Source organism: Meleagris gallopavo, chromosome 1, assembly GCF_000146605.3.
Source record: "Meleagris gallopavo isolate NT-WF06-2002-E0010 breed Aviagen turkey brand Nicholas breeding stock chromosome 1, Turkey_5.1, whole genome shotgun sequence".
Taxonomy (NCBI): domain Eukaryota; kingdom Metazoa; phylum Chordata; class Aves; order Galliformes; family Phasianidae; genus Meleagris; species Meleagris gallopavo.
Genome location: NC_015011.2, coordinates 148648331 through 148658132, shown reverse-complemented (window position 1 = coordinate 148658132; position 9802 = coordinate 148648331). Strand labels below are relative to the sequence as shown.

Genomic DNA, 9802 nt, shown 5'->3' with positions numbered 1-9802 from the left:
CTCGCCCCTCAGCCGCAGAGCGAGGCAGAACGAACGGACGAGCGAGCGAGCAGGCAAGATGGCGGTGCGCCGCTGTCGCGAGCATAAGGAGTCTCGCGAGAACAGGCAGCGCCCGAGGCCTGCCGGGAGGCGGAGCCAGGTCGGGTTGTATGGCGGCGGCTGGGGGTGTGATGGCGGTGGTGAGGCTGGCCGTTGTAGTTGGCTCTGCCCGGAGCGGGTGGAGGCGGTTCTTGGCAGGAAAGAGAGCCTCCTTGGAAGTGGAGGGGGTGCTGTTATAACGAAACGTGTCTCGGAGAAACAGAAACGTGGGAGGGTGCTTTCCCCTCCTCTGTGATACAAATATCATAAATGTCAATGTCTGGAAAGTTGCTTAAAATCACTTTAAAAAAAAAAATAATGATACAGTTTTCAACATTTTCCCGATCAATTAATCAAAGCCCATATTCATAAACACTGTTATTAAATGCAACCCCGCAGCAGGGAGTGAGTTATTTTTAGACCTAGCAGAGCATACATCTGGGTAAAAACAGCAGCACAGGCACCGTGTAAAGTATACAGTCACCCTCCCAGCATGGGATGATGCTGATCTTAGGGGTCAGATCCCAGGAAGCGCCCATATTGCCTCTGCTGGCCTTGGAACAGTGGATGCTGCCACAGCTCAGACCAAGCGAGGGGAGTTGAGGCTCTGCTCCATCTCCCTGAGGTGGCTGAGTCCCGTAGAGACTGCCCGCAGTGATACTAAGTTGTCCTGTGAGATACCTGGAATAGCAGTAAGTGCTGCTGCTTGTTTTCAGTGCCTCACATTTGCTGAGTAGTGAACAACACGGCTGATGTGATTTTATCTGCCTAGATTCAGTAGACTTATGACACACCAGCATCTAACCCCTGGTTGTTAGCTGTTTTATGTGGTCATTAACAAAGGCAGATATTCCAAGGAAGTGGACTGTCTGACTGAGGGCAGAGCAGATACATGACTGTTGAGCTGCCTTCCTGTTTCTCACGGCTATAGAGTTTGGGTAATCAAGCTAGAGTGGACAGCAAATTCGATCTTGACCGGTCTGTCAATATGTCAGCATCCCGATGTCCTACCTATGTTACGTGGAATGGAATCGGGATAATAGTAGTAGTCTTGGAGTTTAGTGGTGAAGATAATAAAATATAGGATGCAGGAATATCAGGCTGTTGTCCTGTCTGGGGAACTTCTTCAAGATTCATCCCTATGTTCCCTCTGCTGGTAGCAGCTCACCACAGACCCTCACTAACTACTTCTCCCTGAAAAATCTTTACCTCTCTTAATCTGTTATGGAACAAGGACCGTAGTATATTACAGTCCTTATTTTGTGTGTGTGTGTGTGTGCTGCTGAGTAGAACTTGACCTCTGCAGAGAAAGTGTCAAGTATCCAACATAGCTAAATAAGCCAACACGTAAAACTATCAGTTTTTCAGGTACATCTGTGAGGTATTTCCAATTTCAAGATGTACTTTGATTTCTCTGCATAGTGGAGAGTGAGTGGCAGATCCAGTCACTAGACAAAAAGTCACCACCATGTGAAATTCTTTGGAGGCTGTTTTGTACACATAAAAAAGGCTTTGGCATGCAATCACCAAGATGCAAGTTAATTCCCCTTGAACATGTAAAAGGGTTATTACTATCTTTGAAGGGACAGGCATATAGAAATCAGGCATTGTGATAAGAATCTGGTCCTTAATCTTTTGCAAAAGCTAGTGTCTAGTAGAAACAATTCAAGAAAACACTGTGTCAGTCTCCTTCACTATTATCTTGGTAACTACCTTTGATCCGTAAATATACAAGCCAGCGAGAAAACATTGCCTCCAATTCTTCCCTTCATAAAATGTTTGGATATAATGGTGGTAGCAACTTTACTGTGTCTGACACCTCATTTTCTATACTGCTATCAAGCTATTCAGAAGCACACACAGTTATAAATGAAATTTGTGATCCACAAACGTATTTCACAAATACATTTTAGGCACTTTATCTCCATGTAACTTATGAACATTACAATGCTGATAGAAGCATGCACTATCAACCCTCTGTGGCAATATTAACTATAAGAAATACATTTATAGCTGCCGACATTTCCTCTTTTAGCATTTGCGGACTAAACTTTAGGACTTACAAAGTTTAGAAATAACATCTTCAGAAGTTGCCACAATGTTCTGTAGCACTTTTAAATCAATTTTCATTTAGTTTCATGCCAGGAATTAGAAGAAACCAAAGCGAGAAAGTATTCATTAGATCTGAGAATAAAATTTCCTCTGACATATAAGGTGGGTTCTTTACGTAAGATGGCTTCTACTTAAGACACAACATCATAAGAATCTTAGAAGTTTACAAAGTAAGAGGTAGTCTTTGCTTAAACTGTAGTTGCACATGAAATCAGCACTTTAATTTAAAAACATCTTGAAAATCATATTTCATTTAATGCATCACAATAGAGAATCTGTGCAGAGGGTCAAAGTAATTATTAACTTGTCATGTTTCTGTGAGACAAATAAGCTACTATTTCTCCTGTACCTCTTCAGTGTAAAGTTCATAAACTGCCCAAGAAGGGAAAAAAAAAAAGAAAAAAAAAGAAAGAAAATCAAAGAAAATCATAAATGTCATCCCTATCTATGTAATGAAATTCAGAAAGAAGATACCAAGGGAAAGAATGAATTTTTGAAAAGATTGGAAAGTAGCAAATGAATAATTTAAAATACTCTTCTTAGGTTTCAACAATTGTTGACATTTAGAAAATCAGTTCCTTTTGCTAAATGATAGTGGTACACTGTATCATGAATGTGATCTGCAGAGACCAAACACTTAATTGGAACTAAATCACAGCTATTGCAAAATATGATAACAGATGAATACATGCTTTGTATTAATATAGAAAGTGCATTTTAACATCAATGATCTTAAAGTATAAGTAAATTCTCATGGTGATAAAGAAATATAAATCTAATTCTCCTATTTATTCATGCATCAGAATTACTGATTCCTACTAGCACTTTTAGTTTATAAAGACATTATTAAGTTCTTTAGAGTAGTACAGATGTTTTCATGTATTATAACTCCCAAGTTCATAAGTTTTTATATGCCTGGTTTGCATTAATCTTATCTCTTTCATTTTTTACATCTAAAAGTAAAATTATGCACTTTTTCACCATTTCAGCCACTTATGTTAGAGATGAATATTACCAACCAAGACAGAGATTTTTTTTTCTTTTTTGTCCCCAATTCCTAACCAACTGCTCTCCAAAGCTATGGGGACTTCGATTATACACAATCTTTGTCAATGTGTAAAGGCTGGATTTTTAAGAATTAAAGACCTTTTTTTGAAAGTTGACATTTTCTTGAATGTTCATTAATCTCATTTTAACTTACATTTTTTCTTCACAGTTTTTTAAAACAAAGATTAGTTAATAGTTAAGAACATCTATCTTTTTGCCAGGCCTGTCTCACTTTTGGCAGACAGTGTCTTTGTCATAAATAGAATATCAATTTGTGTTTTTGTTTGTTTTCTTCTATGTGGGTTTATTTTTTAAGCTGCCAGACTGATCTACAGCATTATTAAATTCTTCAATCTACCCAGGTCATGCTTCACTTTATTTTCTTTTTAATAGGAAAGTGAGGTAGCATTTGTTGTTGTATATAATCATACTTCTCTGTAGAAGAATATGTAATGTTACCTGTGATTCTGGTTTGACATGGTGAACTCACCAGTTCCAGACATTAAACCCTTAGTATCTTTCAGAAATCCAAACAAATAAAAGCACTTAAGCACTACAGGCCTTACAAATATCTGAGTGGATGATCTGGAGATAGAGGGTTTTACTTCCTTGCAATGTGCCACAGCTCAGCCCCACGTCATTGACTGAAATAGCAGGGTCAATGAAATTGAATGGCATCACGTTGGCTTTATGGAACAGAAATATTTTATTGTTCAGATTTTTAGTTTGCACTTCCTGTGAATTTGGACTTTTGCTGTTATTTGCTATTTCAAGATGTGTAGATACAGGTTTGTAGATCTGTAGATGTACGCACTTACTATGTTCTGTCCCTTTGCCTAATTTACAAGTAGAGAATCATTTTCATGCATCTGTAGTTTTAGAATCAGCAGCTGGCTTTTTTGCGTGATCCCAATATATAGGATTCCCAGAAGAATGTATTAGTAGATATTTCTAAACATGTCTATGATCCCATCCTTCTCTTGTATTCAAATGTGTAAGCTGGGGTCATTAGGGACGGAATGAAAATCTCTCTGTGAGTTATTATTTTTAATTTTCCAAACACCTGAACAAGCAGGTCTTTTATGTATTTGTAGCTCATGTTGTAGCATTTATCCCGAGATTACAAGACACAGAGCTGAGCACTGCTTTTTCGAACTGACATTAACACTTGTTAAACTGGTTTTCTGGAAAGCCAACGTCAGAACAAGTATTGCAGTCAAAAGTCAAATCTGCAAAATGTATGTTATCACTGTTTAAATATAAAGAGAGACATTACCAGTGGTAGATATTTAACAAACCTCACACTTACAAATCATACTATATTCTAAGTCTATATAGCGTGTTTCTAAATGGCATTGTGTTTTAAAAAATGAAATTGGTCAGTTTTGTATTACAAGATGCTCATGCTGTGGAGCCTCATTAGTAGCCTCATTGTACTAATATAGGGACAGCTTGCTGTGGATTTCTCCATTATGCTAATGGCATCAAAGTGAAGCTTAGCCCCTACTTCTGCTATGAAAACAATGACAGAAAAAGGGCCCAGGCTGTAATTAAGACATCCTCTGCTTCCCAAAATGAGGTTGAGCAGGAAAGGAAAGACATAGTTCATAACTCTGCCTCTATGACACCAACAAGCAGAGCTTAATATTCCAGAAGGCATCTTGATGTAGTCAGCAAGTACCAGCTGTGTCTCTATGGTCTCTGCATGAGCAAACAATTAAAGGACAGAGCCACACCTGGATTTCTGCCTGCAAATAGGGGTAAGTGGCTGCCCATGTTCCCGAATTCCCTTTCAAGAACACACACTAGATGAGCCTGGTTGGGGCAGGATGCAGCTGTGGCGCTGAGGACTGCACTGTACTTTTGTTGTCTCTGCATGTGCTCTGTATGTAGTATTTCTGGAGAAGAGACACTGGCTTACTTACATCCATCCCAAATGTCATTTCCAAATTCCTATTTTATGTGCCTACATACCAGCTAATGTTCTGACTCATTTTTGGCCATAAGTGGTACATTTTTGTGCCACACTGCACTGCACATGGACTGTCGACTTTTGTCTGTGCCAGATTTTGAGGTGGTACTATCTAGTGTATTTTTGTACACAAATTTGATAAAGAAATAGAAGGCATAGTATCCTTTGAGTGTCAAATGTTAATCATGCATAAACCAGGGGGGAAGAAAGAAAGAGGTTGATTTTACCCTTCCTGCTAGTTGTTGTGCTCATTCCACCTTCCTTTTAAATTCAACAAAAGTGGAGGAGAATTATTCTCTGAAATAAGTGTTTGTGCAGGATACATCACATTGAACTTAAGAGATTCCTAAGGTATGGTATGGTCTTCTGCCTCTTAACTCTATGAGGTCGTGGTTCAACTTGTAGTAAATGAAATAATGATCATAAATGGCAAAATGTACATTTTCCATTTATTTTGAAACTGGTAATTTATTTTTATTTATAAATAAATGCTTGTTTCACTTAAATCCTACTGCCAGCAGCTCAGACAGACCACATGACTGATCCAACAAAGATGGCTTCACACACCACAAATGGAAGAGCTGTGTTATTCAGCAGATTCAAAACACTGCCAAAGAATTTTGAACTACACCCCTATTGGAGTTGAAGATAACTCAGAGTACCTATTTTTTCTTCATGATAGAATTCTGTATGCAGAATTCAGTATAGTAAAGTAGTGAAATCTTACTTGTGAGAGTTCTTCCTACAGAAATACATGAGTAAATCACCCCATAGAGGGTCTTACTCTTTTTTTCTTTTATTCTTTAATTCTTTGCTTTGGAGGAGTTGTTGGATTTAATGAATAATCAATTAAGAATTAATCTACTTTTAGTATTAAAAAGGTTATTTAAATCTTCTTTGTCAAGAATTTATTCAATAAACTCTATTATATTACAGTTTTCAGATTGTTAACCACAGAGATCATATTTTTGATAACGTGATGGATTATTAAAAATTACTTCACTGGAGAAGAGAAGGCTGAGAGGAGACCTCATTGTAACCTCCCAGTATTTAACAGGGGGTTATAAAAAGGAGAGGAATCAACTTTTTACACGGGTAGACAGTAAAAGGACAAGGGGGAATGGGTTTAAGCTCAAGGAAGGAAGGTTTAGACTGGATGTCACGGAGAAGTTCTTCACAGAGAAAGAGTGGTGAGGTGCTGGCACAGACTGCGCAGAGAGGCTGTGGATGCCCTGTCACTGGAGGTGTTCAGGACATGTTGGATGGGGCCCTGGGCAGCTTGGTCTACTATTAAATGTGGAACTTAGTGGATCTGCCTGTGGCAGTGGATTAGAACTTGATGATCCTTGGGGTCCCTTCCAACCCAAGTCATTCTACGATTCTATGATTGCTAATACTGAGAAAATGCTGTCATCCTTTGTGCAAGGCATTATTTTATTTTTCAGCTTTAGATCTTGGGAAATAAACCAGAATGCTTTGAAATAAAATCTATTTCTGTAATGTTTTGATTTTCTTTTTGAAAGAAACAACTTTCAATTTTTTCTCTTTCCCTTTAAGGAATCCATAGCAATATGGTGTTTTAAGTTTGTATTTTCTCTGTTGCTAATGGTGTAGTTGGGATTAGTTTGGGGTTGATGCTGCCACAGAGCCAGTAGAGGGAGCACAAACATTGCTTCTAGTATTGGTGATGCTGTAGGGGCAACCTGCATTATTTCTCTAGGGAAAGTCAGATCTGTTTTTAAAGGAGATTTTTTTTAGAAAACTTTCAAAGTCTTTGTTTTACAAGACTCAGTGAAGACTTAAATTAAGGACTAGCTATTTTCAGGAATTCTTATCAAGCATAAAATCTATTCATAGTTTTGTAAATAGCTAGCGAATAAATGGATTCCCAATCATAGCATGTTTTAGAGTAGTTTTTTTTGTTGTTGTCGTTGTTCTGCAACCACTGATAAAGGGGAAGGTTTTGTTCTTGTTTTTTTATGAGTACACTGAATGAAAATAAAATGTGTAATCTGTGTGGCAGCTTTGTGCTACTGAAGAAAAGAATTTAAATTGTTATGCCTTTGTTTTTGCTTAAAATGGCTTTCATTTACTAAGGTATGTTATATATCATTTTCAACTGCTACTACTTACAACATGTATATATGTATATATTATACCTATATTTTTGTTTTTGTTGTTTGTTTGCAAGCTGTTTTATTTTGAATATGAATAACATCTGTCCTTGCTTAAGAAAACATCTGAGCCCTTCATCTCAAGAGGTTCCTTCCAGCTGCAAAGATAGTGGCATTCTGTCATTTTTTAATAGTTGTTTAAGAAAACGTTTTTAAAAAATCCTTCCAAACACAGGTTCAGATGTGAACCATTTAAACATTGTGATATAGTATGTAGAAACAGAAAAATATCTTCAGATTACCTGTTGGCCTTCTTCATTAAAATACTTTATGCAAACTCTGAATTATATGCTTTCTGACCTGTTGTTCTTTTATGGCACTGAATAATAATACTTTTTCTGTAAGTAGCTCCATTTGCTTTAATGCAGACCTTCAAGAAGAGTAGTATTTTTGACTGCAAAGAAGCATGCCAAGACATTTCTCTAAAAGCCAACGTTACTTAATGCTTCCAGTCTTCAGTGTACTGGCCATATACTGCAGGATAAGAGAGCATGAGAGAGGGACTTGAGATCATCTTTCCAAGAGTGGACATTGCAAGGTACGTGTGGCATTATGATCTTCTTTTTGTCCTCATGGTTAAGCACAGTTAAATACTGCTCTTACTCTTAAAATTTTGGTCCTTTTGCAGGGGAAATTACAGCTTCATTAAATGAATGGAAGTTAACCAGTGAGTTTTGTCCTTTCAGAAGTGCAATTAAATTTTGAAGTAAATTGAAATTAAACTTGCTTTATTTTTCTCCTTGATTTTCTTTCAGCTCCTGTCTTTTGAATGTGTTGCTTCAAATCTCTTTCTGAAGTCAGTGTTTTTTTTGAAGAGCTGTGTGTGGGTGGTCAGATCATTAATGAAATTTATTTTTTATTTGAAGTTAATCTTTATATATCATAATGACTAGTTATGAATGCCAGCTCTGACAGGAATTAACTCAGGAATACAGAAATAGAATAACTTTATTGGCATCAAAATAAGATGAGGAGAATATTACTTATATTGTCTTCTGTAGATGATTTTGAATGAATTCAGCTTCTTGAGTATAAATGAATTTACTCAAAAGCTGATACTGCAAGAACACAGAACTTTCTCAAAGGTTCATCAAGAACTGTTAAATTACTTCCTAAAAAAGCCAATAAATATGACAGTATTTCCTACTTACATTATGCAAAAAGGTGCAAAATTTTGCCATTAAAAAAAAAAAGTTGCAGTACATTTGATAATAACAGCTCTACAACTTTTTTTTTCCCCCCTTCAAACTGGAGAGGGAATGAAGAATCGCACGCAGACAGTGATAACCACAATGTTTTATACAGTTCCTTAGACACTCTGGTCTGGCCTGGTCTGTAGTGATTTTTTCATAGAATCATGGAATGGCCTGGGTTGAAAAGGACCATCTAGTTTTGACCCCCCTGCTATGTGCAGGGCCACCAACCACTAGACCAGGCTGCCCAGAGTCACATCCAGCCTGGCCTTGAATGCCTCCAGGGATGGGGCATCCACAGCCTCCTTGGGCAACCAGCGCATCACCACCCTCTGTGTGAAAAACTTCCTTCTAATATCTAATCTAAATCTCCCGTCTTAGTTTAAAATCATTCCCCCTTGTCCTATCACTGTCAACCCATTTTGCACCTAGCTTGTGATTATTTAGGCAAAATACTCTTTTCTTTCCTTTCATCTCCCCTATTGTAGCAATGTCCTATTGTGCCTTTCGGTCATGTGGTGTAACAGGGAAAAAATAAAAACAAAAACCTTTTCCAAAACCCCTACTGTTCTCTCATTAGAGGGCTCTCCCAAAATACTCAGGGAGATAGCTCCAGTGACACACTCTTCTAGTAGCATGATGGCCATGGCAATGGCTAGCCTGCAATCAAATCAAACCAAATCTCTGCCAGGTTTTGCAAAAATAAATGGATGTTGTTATTCGCTTAATGTTTTAATACGGATATGTACTTTCTGGGATTTTAACTCCACAAAACATGCATAGTCTGAGATGTGAAACTGGCAGAATTTTTTATATTTAGATCTTGGAATGAAAGAATAAATGCGATTTTTAAACAAGTATTTGACATCTTCGTTATCATCCATAGCAAGATGTCTATAATGTTTGCTCAGGAAAACCTTACTGGATTACAAATCTGAAACTGAACACTTGCACCAGCGCTCAGTAAATATGTTGCTCGACTAAATATAGAGTTACTGTCATCTGCAAAGGGTATCTGTGAGGGAGTGATATTTCCTATAAATATACTTAGATACATGTGGATTAGTTTAATCTAATGAGGGAGATGTAAACAAACTAGACAACAGAACTCTGAATGGACAAAGTAGGATGCATAGAAAATAATCAAGGGAAACTACTCTGCTAGTTGAAATCCTTGATTTTTTACCATTTCAGAAAAATAAAACATTTCTTGTTTGTTGAGCAAC

The 9802-nt window shown here is 37.4% G+C and overlaps 1 long non-coding RNA gene across 1 annotated transcript; it reads left to right on the top strand.

Moving 5' to 3' along the window:
- The first annotated feature begins 4254 nt into the window (after positions 1–4254).
- On the top strand, positions 4255–8094 carry LOC109364006. Its single transcript, XR_002109961.1, has 3 exons — positions 4255–4997; positions 7752–7921; positions 8012–8094. It is a non-coding gene; the product is annotated as an uncharacterized LOC109364006 (long non-coding RNA).
- The last annotated feature ends 1708 nt before the right edge of the window (positions 8095–9802 follow it).